Raw genomic sequence first — 16,969 nt, 5'->3', positions numbered from 1 at the left:
ATACAGCAGAGCAGGCCCGGCAACAGGAGGGGGACAAAGGGGACACCTGTACAGGGCCCCAAGGTTCTGGGGGGGGGGCAAGGATAAGGTACATTTTATCTATTATATTAACTGTATTTTTTTTTGGGGGGGGGGGGGGGGGTTCAATTATTTTTTATTATTTTGTAGTTGAACAGAAGCTAATGGGAGTGGGGTACAGAATGGAAAAAAAAAGGGGGGGGGAAGGGGTTCGGGGGTACACATATTATTCAACATGTACATAATTGTGCATAGATTATTAAGAAAATCAACAAACAGTAAAAACACGTGAAGTCAAATCCTTCCAACATCAGTTACGTGTTAGTTTGTCAAACTAAGTGTCTATGTGTCGTGAATGTGTATGACATCTGGCGGGCGGCCCTGCCAGTAGGTAGACCACGAATACCAGCGAAGAAGAGGACAGGATGTGGTAGAGGAATAGGCAACTCCTGCTGTTTCAAATTCACAATGAGACACAGCCATTTCTATCGCCGTTATATGGGGGACCCCGGGGGAGCGCCACTGACGGGCAATTAGAAGTATGGTGGAGATAAGTATATGGCCCAGGACATATCGATCACCCGGCGACAAGTCGCCATAAAAGAGGTGGAGGAGAGCCAGTCGTGGGTGTGGAGTTAGACGATGGCCTAACACCAAGCCTATAAGGTGAAAGACAGAGTTCCAATGCTGGGCAAGCGCTGGGCACTCCCAGAAAATATGTAATAAAGTTCCAACATTACCACAGTTGCGCCAACAGAGATTAGATGTGGAGGGTTGCATCGCATGTAAGCGGGATGGGGTGAAATACGGACGGTGGAGGAGTTTATAAAATAATTCTATATGTGAAATACATTTAGATACTTTACAGCAGCAATCTAAATGTATTAACTGGGTTTTTTTAAAACCACCCTCTGGTGGTTAAGGGTGGTTGCGGGGGGCCCCAGAGATATCGGACCTCAAGATTTCTGTTGCCGACCCTAACTGTAACCCAGACCCCTTAACTAACCCTAATGTCTAAGCCTAAAGGACAGGCTGGATGAGCCATATAATTCTTATCTGCTGTAAAATTCTATGTTTCTATGTATATAGCGTATTGCAAAAACATATCTGCGAATCCAACAGTACGGTAAGTGCGGGATATACTTGCAGGCAAGAACATCTCCCCTAATTGAATTAAGCCCTATGAATAGAGGTTGTGTGATCCCTGTGCAGCAGTCACAGAAAGGGTTAATCTCTGCAGCTTGTCACTCACATTACATTGTTGCTCTTTTGCAGAGCTGAGCTGGGAGCTGTAACCCACAGACCAGCTGCAATAATTACTCCTATACATAACACAGCCAACACTTCTATATTCCTGTATAGTGAGTGGATCCTTTGTAAAGCATGTAATTCTCAGTATATGTCGCTGACAGCGGCACCACAGCATCTCTATAATACTGTATGCTATATGTGATTCTCTGTATACAGTATTATAGAAGTGCTCCCTATATGATATTGTGGTTACTGCGATTTTCTCATCTTTTATGGTCGTAACGCAATGCTCTCTGCATTATATGGTAGCCACTACAATGCTCTATGCATTATCTGGGCATCATTGCAATACTCTGTTATTTAGAGCTCCCTGTATTATATGTAGGTCACTGATGCTCCCTGGTATGTATGGTGCCCAGGAACTTAGAATGTTGCAGTAAACCATCAAGAAAAAGAGTCACGTGACGCTGACAGTCCCGAATGCGACCTTCAGTTCGGCCAGGAACATTCCACTGCGCCATTTTTCCGTAGATCTGCGCATGCGCTCTAGGCTCTGGGAATGCGCTAGGCTACATCGCTGCTGGCTTGAGTGGAGGGCGCTCAGATGAAGCCTGCACATGGGCCTCCTCCTCTCTAGCTACGCTCCTGCACTGCTCCCAGACAATAGAGATAGTAACTGGATTCAGCCAGGAGGAGCTGTTCCTTTAAAGGTGTATGATAAGTAATGAAGATTTAGTAAATTAGTAATAGACAGTCAATTCATTCTGTTGTGTGGTCGGGATAGGATAGGACCGGGTAACCTTCAAGCCACAACATTCCACTGTGGAAACTTGTCAATCACATGGGAAAATGTGGAATGGAAATTATTGCTCACCTCTACAAGGTGCCTAGAACCTTGGAGAAAATTTGTGACAATAATCCTACAGCAAAAAACAGTGACCTGTAACGTGGTCGGTATGTTGACCTCCGGGATCCCAAACGCCGGTCTCCCAATACCAACCCAAAATTACAGTAACTTATTGAATTTATACAGTGATTAAATGGACAAGTGCTGAAAAATCCTGATTAGCACAAGCAATAGCACGAAGACTGGATTCAAAATTGCAGTGTCCTAAAGTGGAGTACTCAACTGTAACGTCACCTAAAGCATTAGAACAAGGGTGACAATGGTGAATACTTATGTAACTAGAGCATAATATTATTATTTGCAGCGAATTAAGAAAAAGTTTTGGTTTAGTTTTTTAGATAATTGATTAATTTGTTTTTTATCTGTGGAAACAAATCCTAAATTAATTTCTATTCCATAGTGTAATAATATAATAAATTATTGGGAGGTGGGGGAGGGAATGCTGCGTAAAGCCACTCTGGATATAATATCCCGGACATAATAATATCTGTACAAACAATTCTGATATTATAACTTCAGTGTTCGGTAAGAAAACTTGTGTATTGTAAGAAATAAAAATCCATTCCCAACAGTAAATTACATTAGAAATCATCACTGATTTCTGTGACAGCATGAGGTCCCCCCTGCCATAATGGCTACAAGCCCTAAACTGGTCAGCCCAGGAGGAGAATCACTAGGGTAGTCTGTGTCTCCCACTTAAAACAAAAGGGCCCTTTAAAAAAATGCATACCGGACCCCACGGACATGCTGTACATACAAAACCCAAAATGTCTGGTTCCCGACAGCCAGTCCATAGGATTGAATCGGGATGTGCTGATTGGCTAAAATGGGCAACTCCCACTCTGGGTTATAAGAAGATATATATATATATATATATATATATATATACATAGATATACACACACACACACACTAAAAAAGTTGCAATATTAAATAATGGTCTCTTCGCTTGCATCCTCCCCTGGCAGGACTTATATCTTTCCTCACTCTTAAGGTGGGTACACACTGGAAGATATATCTGCCGTTCAACTGATCGGCAGATATATCTATGGACAGATCGGGCAGTGTGCTGTGCATACTCCCTGCCTGATCCGTCAGGGACTGACGTCATGAACTGGGCGGGCGTGTACACACGCCCGCCCAGTTCAGCTGTCAATCACCGCCGGCCACCGCAGCATGTGTACGGGGGGTTGGCCGACGTACAGACGTATCGGCCCGTACACACTGGCCGACGGACCCGCGATATATCGGCCGTTCAAGAGAACGGCCGATATATCGGCCAGTGTGTACGGGCCTTAGTAAACACAGACTGAGGTTATAATTCACCCTAACGCTAAGCAGTTGCTTGCAGAGGATTTGGCTAGAGGCTCCTTTAATATATACAGTAGTGAATGTTAATCTAATTAGTCTGCAGCAAATAATATTTCAAACTTAATTAGCTGTTTTGTAGACTTAAATACTGCCTTTGGTCTTTAGTAGTTGAAAGAGCATTCTAGTTTAGAGAACAAGCAGCTTCACTATAATGGATTAGAGTTTTGGGGGTATTCGCAATGTTTTTCCATCTATTTATTGGGTAATTCAATAGCAGCCCCCTTTTTTTAATCACATGAAAATTACTCTTCTTCGGTTGAAAACACATGAAATTTTAAGTGTCCCTATTGTCCTATAGAAATGTCAGGAGGTTTGGTTTATATGTTGAATTAAAATAAAAACTCACAAAGTACAGTATGAAGCACAGAGTTTGACAAAAAAGCTGCTGATTGGTTAGAGAATGATCTACAACACTCCGGTAATGCGGGTGTAATAGCCGCTCTTCAGTGGTCTCTCGGTCACTATTAGGGTGGCTTTACCCTCGTATTGTAGTTTATTTTTGGAACCAGTATCATTTAACACACAAATCATGGAGAAGTGTATTAGAGTGATGTAATGGGGATAGACCCTTTATATGCCATGGCCTGGCCACTATGACTAGTGACTTGTGATGTCATAGGAAGTCATACTTATTACTGCTCCCAGGCTGCAACAGGCCAGTACCATTCTGAGCAGACGACTGTGAACACCTGTCCTGGTAAGTGACATTTCTTTGGCTTTATATTTATTAGTAAAACTATTCAGAAACTAATAGCAGTATAATAATTATCAGAATAAACCTGTATACAATAATAAATAGCAGCAACAAATCACAGGCCTGAGGCTGACCTTCTGTCACTGATTACATTCTGTGACAACCTGGCGGTGATTATTATTATTTATATGGGGCCACAAGTGTTCTGCAGCGCCTTACACAGAAGCAGAACATACGCTAATATGACATAGGGCCTGATTCAGAAAAGATCAAGTAACTGTGCACCTGGGTAATACCATGCTGCACTGTAGGTGGGGTGGGTAATACCATGCTGCACTGTAGGTGGGGTGGGTAATACCATGCTGCACTATAGGTGGGGTGGGTAATACCATGCTGCACTATAGGTGGGGTGGGTAATACCATGCTGCACTGTAGGTGGGGTGGGTAATACCATGCTGCACTGTAGGTGGGGTGGGTAATACCATGCTGCACTGCAGGTGGGGTGGGTAATACCATGCTGCACTATAGGTGGGGTGGGTAATACCATGCTACAATGCAGGTGGGGTGGGTAATACCATGCTACAATGCAGGTGGGGTGGGTAATACCATGCTACAATGCAGGTGGGGTGGGTAATACCATGCTGCACTGTAGGTGGGGTGGGTAATACCATGCTACAATGCAGGTGGGGTGGGTAATACCATGCTACAATGCAGGTGGGGTGGGTAATACCATGCTACAATGCAGGTGGGGTGGGTAATACCATGCTGCACTATAGGTGGGGTGGGTAATACCATGCTACAATGCAGGTGGGGTGGGTAATACCATGCTACAATGCAGGTGGGGTGGGTAATACCATGCTACAATGCAGGTGGGGTGGGTAATACCATGCTGCACTGTAGGTGGGGTGGGTAATACCATGCTACAATACAGGTAGGGTCAGTATCAGACTGGGATGTGGAGGGCCCATCGGGAGAATGCTATGGTAGGGGACCATGCTTAGGTGTGTGGCCAGCTTCCAAAGAGGTTTTGGCTAATCATTAGACAGGACATGGCCTGGGCTCCCTGATAACTATATATAGTAAATACTGCTAGTGCATGATGATAAAGTACCAGGTTACTAACTCAATGCACTATAGAAAATACACCATAATCCTGTGCAGTATAATGTAACATACAGTATGTATAATGTATATCTCAATTGCAGTCTGACCTGATCCCTACAGGAGGATGTGGGCCCACAGGTAATGGGGCTCTCCGGGGGTTACCCCTGTACCCAGGGTTACTGTTTAGCATTTCTCCACCAGATGTATTAATATGTATATATATCATGTAGGCTAATAACACAGTATGTATATATTTATTATGTGTATGTATATATATTATATAGGCTGCTAATTTTTATATTTTTGTATTTGCACTCAACAGCTTCACTATGTCAGAAAGAAGGGATTTCTGCAGGGTCTGTGCACAGGCCGTGCAGAGATCAGTCACCTGTAAGTAACGTAGACAGCGCTGTGACATCATATGCTGTGAAAAGCAGTTGTGCACTCATTTCCTATGATGGTCAGAGGGGACACATGGGGAAATCAGCCTGTACCCCGAAAAGTGCAAACTAACATCAGATAACAAAGTAATTAGGACACTTAAAAGGTGTTATATACCTGATTTTTTCATTATTTAATACCAATGAAAGATAATAGAACGCCGGTGTTTTACAGGAATTGCTCTAGATAAAGATGGGGCATAAAATGCCTGTAAGTAGATTTGGTGTGTGTCAGTATTGCCAAATGCTAAAACACCTCCCACCTCCAAGCATAAAAACACCGGTCCCAACAATACAACCCCCCCATGTACCTGTTCATTTACCTATTATTCCGCATTTGCAGAATATCATCCCAAACATGACACGTCATGATTAGCCAAATTAAGCTAATTAAAAACTTATAAGAGCCTAATTAATCATTAGTGGGAGTGCCCCAGGGGTTCTGAACCAAGTCCCGACATTTTTACCTCACAATAGGGATTTGCCAAACTTTACACCTGCTCAGGGGCTGCAATAAAAGGCCGCCTTAAATCTCACAGAGAGTAAATGTGGCTAAATTTGTGTACAACTAATTGAATTCCACCCATAGTGTGTAATATACAGTGTAGTACAGTATATAGAAATATTCTACACGCCACAGTGTCCATCAATATGACTGTTTTGTATTTTATTTACAGGCCTCGTAACAAGATTCGACGAGGTGGTAGATTTCTTTGGCAGAGTGCTGGTGAGTGGATAAAGCCCCTGTACATCAGTCTAGGGCAGGGGTGGGGAACCTTTTTTCTACCGAGGGCCATTTGGATATTTATAAAATCCTTCGGGGGCCATACAAAAATTTTCAACTTAAAAAATGACCCTGCCCCCCAGTAGGTCTGCCCCCTAGAGTTACTGTGTGTGCACGCCGGAGGCGCGCACGCGCCAAAAAAATGGATGTGGCCAGTTAAAATGGGACGTGATACACATATGCCCCCAATAGTGCGGTGCCAGATCCACAATTGCCCCCACAGTGCCAGGTATACAAATGCCCCTCACAGTGCCAGGTATACAGATGCCCCCACAGTGCCAGGTATACAGATGCCCCCACAGTGCCAGGTATACAAATGCCCCTCACAGTGCCAGGTATACAAATACCCCCCACAGTGCCAGGTATACAGATGCCCCCACAGTGCCAGGTATACAGATGCCCCCACAGTGCCAGGTATACAGATGCCCCCACAGTGCCAGGTATACAAATGCCCCTCACAGTGCCAGGTATACAAATACCCCCCACAGTGCCAGGTATACAAATGCCCCTCACAGTGCCAGGTATACAAATGCCCCTCACAGTGCCAGGTATACAAATGCCCCTCACAGTGCCAGGTATACAAATACCCCCCACAGTGCCAGGTATACAGCCCCCACAGTGCCAGGTATACAGATTCCCCCACAGTGCCAGGTATACAAATGCCCCCCACAGTGCCAGGTATACAAATACCCCCCACAGTGCCAGGTATACAGCCCCCACAGTGCCAGGTATACAGCCCCCACAGTGCCAGGTATACAGATTCCCCCACAGTGCCAGGTATACAAATACCCCCCACAGTGCCAGGTATACAGATTCCCCCACAGTGCCAGGTATACAAATGCCCCCCACAGTGCCAGGTATACAAATACCCCCCACAGTGCCAGGTATACAGCCCCCACAGTGCCAGGTATACAAATACCCCCCACAGTGCCAGGTATACAGCCCCCACAGTGCCAGGTATACAAATACCCCCCACAGTGCCAGGTATACAGCCCCCACGCCCCCCCCTCTCCCCTCCGTGCTGCTTACCGTGGACGCGACGGAGGAGAGCGAGGCTGTCGGGTGAAAGCGGCGGCGTGTAGTACTTCAAATCAGCCGCCGGTTCGAGAGCCAATCAGAGCTCGCGGACTGGCAGCCGCGGCTCCTGATTGGCTGCCGGTCCGCGAGCTCTGATTGGCTCACGGACCGGCGGCTGGTTTGAAGTACTACACGCCGCTGGTCCCATTCTACAGCCGCGCTCTCCTCCGTCTCCCTGCTCTGACAGCTGAGACACGCTGCCGCCCGACTGAGCGGCAGCGTGTCTCACTGACACAACCTGGTGGGCCGGACCAAACGGCTTCGCGGGCCGTATACGGCCCGCGGGCCGGAGGTTCCCCACCCCTGGTCTAGGGAATGTGAGGGAGACTGAGCTGTATGGCTCTGGCATACAACAGTCGGGAAGTACGGGTGGTGTAATGGCTATCATAACTTCCTCACAGCACTGAGGTCATGGGTTCAGTTCCCACCATGGCCCTGTGTGGAGTTTGTATATTCTCCCTGTGCTTGTGTGGGCTTCCTTGGGGTACTCTGGTTTCCTCCCACAATCCAAAAATATACTGGTAGGTTAATTGGCTCCCTGCAAAAATTAACCCTACTGTGTCTGTATACATGTATTTAGGGCAGACTAGATGGGCCAAGCGGTTCTTATCTGCCGTCATAATTCTATGATTCTAATAGTTATTAATACAGGTTGAGTATCCCTTATCCAAAATGCTTGGGACCAGAGGTATTTTGGATATCGGATTTTTCCGTATTTTGGAATAATTGCATACCATAAGGGAGATCATGGCGATTGGACCTAAGTCTAAGCACAGAATGCATTTATGTTACATATACACCTTATACACACAGCCTGAAGGTCATTTTAGACAATATTTTTAATAACTTTGTGTATTAAACAAAGTTTGAGTACATTGAGCCACAGAAAACAAAGATTTCACTATCTGACTCTCACTCCAAAAAGTCCGTATTTCGGAATATTTGGATATGGGATACTCAACCTCTATTTGGTGGCGGGGTCTGTGTGAAATAATTTCTCAGAGACAAATTAATATTTTTACATCACCAAAGTGACCCTAACAGTAATTTGTGCAATGTGCATACAGCGCAGAGACTGATAACCTGTCCTCCCTCATCACAGCAGCAAGACACGCCCCTGGGAAACGCTGTCTTACATTATTATACCCTTTCACTGTTACTTTAATCCTGTGGTTCCCAAACGTTTCTGAATCATGTCACCCTAGGAGTATCAGAAGTTCTTTCACAACACCAATAGGCACAAAGTTTCTTATTGAGAAATTTAGAAGAAAAAAATATAAAATTAAGAAAATTGTGTTTATATATCATCCTTAGGTTCATTTATATGGTGAGGGACAAGATTTGCTTCTGTTTGTCCACATATTTTCTGATTGGCAGCCACCGGCACTGGTTTTACCTATTACACTAACCATAACTTAGGTCCCGTGAGACTCTACTTGCGCCAATTGTCTTTTTTGCCCGATAAAGCGTCATAGTCACAATGCTATGTGACTAGGACGCATCAGGAGACTGCGCTGATTAATTTGATATGTGGCACTTGTACATCTTGTCTGTGACGAAGTCAAAATCTGTATAGGACATGCTAGGATGCAGCGGCCACTGCTTTATTCCACGCCACGTTCTGTTGTGCTTTATATACAGAGTAAGTCACACACAGATACACAAGTGTCACATATACAATGAATCAGTGTAATCTCCTGGTGCGTCTCACTAAGACACATTTTTCGTGCTCACAAGCAGAGTCAGACGTGACCTGGCGGATCACTCACGCCTGGAGTCTCTCGCTGCATGGCGTATTGAGGCTAGATGTATGAGGACACATCTGTATCAACTTTACAACTGGAATAAAGCAATCTCTCTCTCTTTCGGATATATTTCTTTCCGGAAAATCCCCTAAAAGCTGACACATAATGTAAGTGTCCCCTGGATGTATTACAGGGGTTCTGCAGCAAATATCAGTTTCCATCCCAATAGCAGCCCCCATAGGTGTCTATATTGCGAGAGTTACTAAGCTCTGGAATGGGAAGTATTCTGGAGCTCAGCCCCGATAGCGAACGCCTTCTTGTGTTGCCTACATTATGTATGTAGTCACTGTAACTACATCCCTATCTATCCCTGCTCTGTGGTGGAGTATAATAATAATAATTATATTACATATATAGTAATTCGGCTATGGCCTGTTCCTAATCCGATATATGCAGCAGGGAACAGAGGGGAAGGAGTCGTCGTCCCCCCTCCCCAAGCGGAGATGGCAGCATGGATGGAGGAGGTGCAGAGGCCAGTGCACGGACGGGCACTCCAGGCAGGAATGCAACGTGGAGTTCTCAGTGGGCGGGCAAGCAGGCACTGCAGGCAGGAATGAGACTTGGCGTGCGTGACCTATGAGTCACGCACGCGGAAGTGCACACTGCACAGCACTGCCCGAGCCGGCTATTGATTGCGGCGGGCGGCGGGTCTCTGGCTGGCAGGCGGCAATGGATCTGTCTGGCGGGCAGCATCTCTGACTGGCCGCGGCACACCTAGAGACCGCTCACGGAACATTAGTGTGTCGCGGCACAGCGGTTGAAAATCGCTGCTTTATGGTAATAAACCTGTAACATTTAGTAACTAGCTTGTATTGATGGTTGCCCTCTATATTCCTCTTAAAAAAAAATTGTGTGTCCACAGTACCATCGTAGGCTCAGGGAGATGGAGCAAAGACTTAATAAGTAAGTGACTTTCGTAGCTGCAGAATGCCAATATAACTATTGTCCACTCACTCATCCTTTCCCATCTCAACCACTGCAACCTTCTCCTTACAGGCCTCCCTGACACCCATCTCACTCAACTTGTACTTAATGCTGTAACTAGACTTATCGTCTTGTCTCGCCTCTCCACATCTACCTCCCCCCCACCACACTACCAAGCCTTAGAAACCTAGAATTTGACTACAGACAAGAACCACTTAGTGCATCCGGTCTGACTTACACCTGCTCTCCTTCCCCTATAAAATACGCTTCAAATTCTCACCCTCACGTACAAGGCCCCCTCCAACTTCCCTGCTCCCTACATTTCCAACCTCATCTTCACACATACTCCCTCCCGCCTTTCCTCCGCCCATTGTCTTTCCCTCACAATGTTCACATTTATGGCCTTCTGCACTGTTTCCGTTGTGCACGTGACTCCTTTTACCTTTGTCATTTACAAGGTTCTCTTCTTTTTACAGGTACAAGGAAGAAGAAGCTGAGTGGGCAGATATATGGGACAGTGACATCCCATACACCAGGCTAATATAATGTTAGGGTATGTTAACCTATTCAGGTCTGGTCTATAAACTCTCTGCAGTCATCAGTCAGAATTCTGTTCCTTTAGCAACCGGTTGGAGGTCAATAAATGATAAGATGACACAAGTTCATGTGTAACCTATGCAAATCATAAATGACCTGCTAGGGGCCGTCATAGCTTAAAGACAAAATCACGCTTGCCAATACATTTAGCCAATCAGAATACACCATGTATGTCTTGAAATACATCGATTGTCATACAATGTTCCAAGTGGCAACTAGAACAGCCTTGAAAATGGTTATTGTTTCGTTTATCAGTCTTTCGGACATAAACTCAGAAGATTTCTTTCAGCATTCTTCTCAATTAGCCTTGGATACATCTGGTGTTGCTTTGTCCGCCTTGGATACATTTAATGTTGCTTTTGTCTTTGTACAAGTCATGCTTTAGGACAAGATATTACCAACTCTGCAATATTTTTCTTAAGGACACATGAACCCATTTTGTGCATACAGTAAATATCTTAATAAATGCGAAAAAGCGTGAATCAATATATATTTGCTATACTGCGGAATCTCCTACACTATCATTTCCCCTCTTTTTGATTCCACTTTTTCTCCCTATTCTACCTACACTAGGCCTGAACTATTCCCTTTCAGTAAACCAGTTGCCTGGACTTATAGCCCAAACCTTGGGGATTACCCTTAACAACAACCAAAGGATAAGCAACTTCATTCTTCTGGCTGGAGAGTCACTGTCAGCTTCTTCGAGTGGGAGGCGTGTAATCAGGTATTGCGACCTGACACCTTAATTTGAGGTAGGCATGGTTAGCAGCACTTGATATGGACCATCATATCTTGGTTCAAAGGTCTTTCTCACATGTCTCTTTAAATAGACTCAATCTCCTGGATTTAGCTTATGCGTAGCTGATCCTTCTGGGTCTGGAATGGAAGAAAACACTCGGCAATGGAGGTTAGTCAATGTTTTACAGACCTCCTGTACATAACCTGTTAAATCACCATGATTATGTTGTAATTGTTGTGGATAATAACAACCTGTTCTTGGAGCTGACCCAAACAATATTTCATATGGAGTCAGTTTACTAGGTCTCATAGGTGTGGTCCTAATATTGAACAAGACTATAGGTAGGCATTCTGGCCAAGTTCTTTTGGTTTCTGTCATCATTTTCTGTAGTTTTAGCTTAAGGTCAAAGTTCAGATGTTCCCCCTCCCCACTCGCCTGGGGACGGTAAGGCACGTGGAAGGCCTGCTGTACCCCCAAATCTTTCATTATATGCTGCATGACTTCTCCTGTGAAATGTGTACCTCTATCTGATTCTATAACCTCAGGTATCCCAAATCTACATACTACTTCTGCTATCAGTTTCTTTGCAGTGGTTTTTTCTGTGGCTTTGCCTACTGGCCAGGCTTCGGCCCAGTGACTAAACATGTCCGTTGCTACTAGTACATATTCATATGGACCGCTTCGTGGCAACTGTATATAGTTGATTTGTAGTCTTTGAAATGGGTAAGAGGCTTTGGGTATAGTTCCTAGAGGTGTCTTGGTTCTTTGTCCTGGATTGCTGATTCCACAGATCCAGCATCCTGCTACAAAGTTTGTTGCAGCTTTATTGAAGCCTAGAGCTATCCAATGCTCTTGTACTCTATTTACCATGGCTTCCTTTGAATGATGTACTTGTCCATGAGCTACTTGTAACATAGGTGGAAATAGAGCTGCTGGTAGACAGTACTTTAATTCTCTTGACTTCCAAAGTCCATGTTAATCTTCTTCTGCCCCCAATCGTGTCCATTTCTCCTTTTCTACTTGTGATGCTTGTTGTTGAATTTTGATCAACTCCTCTTCACTGGGCATTTGTTTCACATCTTGAGCTACTAAGACTTGCTCAGGTTCTTTTGATTGTAAGGCAATTCTCTTGGCTTCTGCATCTGCAAATGCATTTCCTTTAGCTTCCATGGTTTGGCTCTTAGTATGTGCTTGTACCTTGACTATGCCAATTCTTTTAGGTAGTTCCATAATCAAACTGGCATGTTTGATGGGTTTTCCATTTGCACCTTTGAAGTCCCTACTTTTCCAAATAACAGCGTAATCCTGGGACACCCCCCCCCAAGCATAGCGTGAATCCGTGTAGATGTTAGCTGTCATGTTTTCAGCATGTATGCAGGCTTTGGTCATTGCTATGAGTTCTGCTTCTTGTGCTGACATTCTTGGTCCAGAATCTATGACTTCAGTTTCAGTTGTTACTGCATATCCTGTCCTTGGGGATCCATTTTTATAATATCTTGATCCATCGACGAACAGGTTCATGTCTGGATTGTCCAGTGGTGTATCTTGGACATTAGGAAGAAGTAAAGTCTCTAATTCCATGAGGGCTAGGCAATCATGTGGAAATGTTTGTGTTGTATTTTCTGCGTCTGTAGCAGCATTTTCCTCCTCATCTAACGATTTACCATCATTACCATTTCCCCCTCTCCTCCCCTCTTTTGAATCGTTGATTGGAAGGAGTGTAGCTGGGTTTAGTACAATGCATCTTGTGATGGTGACATGGGAGGCACTTAAATAGTGCTACTTCATATTTGGTAAGTCTGGCTGCAGAAAGATGCTTGCTTTTTTTCTTGACTTAGTATTTCTGTTACAGCGTGCGGTACTTGTATACACAGTGGATGATCAAGCACAAGGTCTGTCACCTTTTCCCTCAGTATTGCTGCTGCTGCCACTGCTCGGACACAGGATGGTGCTCCTCTGATAATCAGATCCAGCTGGGCTGAACAGTATGCCACTGGTCTTTGTTTTGGTCCGTATTTCTGGGTGAGCACCCCTAAAGAATGCCCTCTGTTTTCATGGCAGAATAGGTTAAAAGGCTCTTTGTAATCAGGCAATCCTAATGCTGGGGCTGTTATTATGACTTGCTTTAGTTTTCTTACTGCTTCTTCAATGGTGTCCCTGTTTTCTGCTGACGCCTCCTTTTTTGTTAATTCATATAGAGGTTGCATCAGTAATGAAGCTGAGGGTCTCCATTCTCTGCTATAACCAATAAGGCCCAGGAAAGCTCTGATTTCTTTTAATGTTCTTGGGGTTTTTGCTAGAGTTATTGCTTTTGTTCTTTCATCAGTAAGATGCCTTGTTCCTTGGGGTATGCAGTGTCCTAAAAAGATAACTCTTTTCTGTACTAGCTGTAGTTTGGCATTTGACACTCTGCAATCTTCTTCTGCCAAAAAGACGAGTAGTGATGCTGTTTCCTTTTTGCAGTATTAATGCCATTGCCTCTGAGAAATCTGATGGACTGGTTGCTCCCCCTTGGGGTAATCGTGTCCAACAATATTGTTTACCTTCGTGAGTGAATGTTAGAAACTTCTGGCTTTCCCATTCATCAGTAGATAATCTGTTTTTCCCTCATTTTGAATCTTGAGATTCAACACCTTTATTGATTAATGTTGGAAAAGGGTTGCTGAGTTGAGGGTAATACATCTTCTGATGGTTACTTGTCGCACTTTGGCAGTGCTACTTCATACATGGTCAGCCTTGCCACTGACAGGTGTTTGGTTCTTGCTTGTTGAAGCTTCTCTGTACCTGCATGTGGACCCTGGATGATAAGTTCATGATTCAGCACTATGCCTGTGCTCTTGTCCTCTTCTAGGACTACTGATTCAGCACTGTCTGTGCTCTTATACTCTGCTAGGACTGTTGCTGCTATCACTGCTCTGATGCCGGTAGGTGCTCTTTGATTACTGCTGTCAAGCTTGCTTGAGTTGTAGGCCACTGGTCTTCACCTCAGTCCATGATTTTGCGTAAGGACTTCTATGTATGGCCTCTTTCTTTAATAGTCAGGTAGTTCTAGGGCTTGAGATGAGGCAACTGCTGTTTCCAAGTGTTCAATAGCTTAATTCATCTGTTGCTGTATGTAGGATGCGGACCCTCCTCTCTTTCAGTGTTGTCATACAATGCTTGCATGTAGACTGGTGCTAGAGGTATCCATGTTCTGTAGTGTCCTACTAGGCCCAAGGAATGATCATCTGACTTGCTTGACACTAGTTGGCATCTTAGCTTGCAGTATAAATCTTTTCCTTCTCACTTTTGTTAGATGTCAGGTACCTTGAGTGTCCTAGGAAGATTAACTCTTGCTTGACTAACTGCAATTTCTCCTTTTGAGGCTCTGCAGTCTTGTTCTTCCAGAAACTTCACTAAGGATACTGCTCCTTCTTGGTACTTCTTTTAGTAGTGGTGGCAATCAGCAGTTCATCACATCCTGTATTTAGCTGTGTGTTTTGTGGATAAATCACTTGGTGATATAGCCCCTCCACAGGGCTATCCTGGTCCAGTAGTATTGCTTACTTTCTTCTACAACTGGTACTGCGGGAATGAGCCAATACTGAACTTCTGTTCTAACTTGCTGCTAAATGGCTTTTTGTTCTTTCCTTTGATAAGTTGCTGGAAAGTTAAACTTCTACTGGTGTGTACTGTATTCTCCTTGGATAAGCTTTAGTACATTGTGCTTCAGCAAAGTCACTGGACATGTACTCCGAGGTCAAGAACTGGGCTGGTATTGGTGACTGTAGTTCTTGCATCTCCTGTCCTTTTAAGAATTTCTGAATTCATCAGTTCTTGTGGTATCTCCCTCTGCTGTCTTCTGCGTGTGCTGGCTCCAGTATTCATTAGGCACAAACATATTTCTCCAGTGGGCAAGGTGACTGTAATTATACCTTCTGCTGTTTCCTCTGGAGACATTATGTTCACTGGGGAGTACCTGAAGAAGCTTGTACTTCATATTGGCAAAAGAAGCATCATTTATTTGTCTTTTGGAACTTTTTCTGTCTTGTTCCTTATTATTTGCTTTAAACCCCGGAGCTTCTGTTGCTTTAAATCATGGCATTATCTCTGTAATCTTGCCATGTAGTACTGACCACTTGTCAGATGTCTTTCTTTGTCCTTTTTAAAGCAGACTTCCTTTAGTCTCCAAACTTTCATGCGACCTTCATATTGTTTCTCAACTTTTCTTTTTTCAATCACCTCTCTTTATGATTCATTCATTATTCTTCATACTTTGTCCTTTCTTCACTTGCATATTCTTTCTCACTGCTGCTGGCATGTCATCTTCTTAGTCCAAGTCCACCCAGGCTGGTGTTCAACATAATGATGTTCATGCTGGGAGTTGTTGTTCCTCTTTGTCTTACTTTTCCTGTGAGAGATAGACTTGTATAGCAAGCTTGTATTTCAGGTTACATCTTTGCTTTCTTGCAGGGGTAGGGCTTAACCTCCCAATCCAGTCGTTGCAATGGCCTGATCAGTAAGTAAATGTAGAGGAATCTGGTTGTGCATAAAAACAGCTCTTGAAACCCGTGTGTCTCCTGTGGGTAAAGTCACTTTTATCGAACTGCCAGTGGTGACTGAGTACACTGTTGCCGACACAGGAGTTGCACACCCTCATATTCTATCATCTTGTGTGTCGTATAGTGACTTTATCATAGTAAGTTCTGATGGACTCAGTCTTCTCCTGTTTCAAGTCTGGGGCTGCTGGTGCCCTGAGTGTCTGTGCATGACACCATCTCTTAAGTCTTGTCATGTACATCTTTCCACTTTCAAACGTTGTTCTATTTTCCTCTGTCGGAACGGCCTCTATGGCTGGGCAATCGTTTGCTGCAATTGCTGCTGCCATGGTGCTTACTGCTTGAGCTGTTCCTGGTCCTAGTATAGCCTCACACAACTGGTGATAGTCGACCCATGCTGGTGTCCATATGGCTTGAATTCTTTCCATATAGGCATAAAATGCTGTTGGGTTTTTTCTAGGATCTGGGGACTCTGCAACTATTTTTGCGAGGTCATTGCCATACCAGGGTTTGTGGTGTTGGCTCTGTACGATGTATGGTTCATCCACCCTGGTTGCATCATTTGTGTTGCGTATTCTCTGCACTTGTACTGGATACAGAGCAATAGGCAATGCTGACAGTCTTTCAGCATTTCTGGTTGCATAGTTATCTTGGCATGGCGGTTCATGGGGTTTCTTGTGATAAAGTATCAGGACACTGGGGCATACTCTGTACACATAG

At 44.3% G+C, this 16,969-nt stretch overlaps 1 protein-coding gene across 9 annotated transcripts in view; it reads right to left on the bottom strand.

Moving 5' to 3' along the window:
- Positions 1 to 16,969, bottom strand: part of ST3GAL3 (ST3 beta-galactoside alpha-2,3-sialyltransferase 3) — an 810,547-nt gene that overhangs the window by 478,465 nt on the left and 315,113 nt on the right. The window lies entirely within an intron of this gene.

Source organism: Pseudophryne corroboree, chromosome 9 (genome assembly GCF_028390025.1).
Source record: "Pseudophryne corroboree isolate aPseCor3 chromosome 9, aPseCor3.hap2, whole genome shotgun sequence".
NCBI lineage: Eukaryota > Metazoa > Chordata > Amphibia > Anura > Myobatrachidae > Pseudophryne > Pseudophryne corroboree.
The sequence above is the reverse complement of the archived record's forward strand: the minus strand, read 5'-3'. Positions and strand labels throughout refer to the sequence as shown.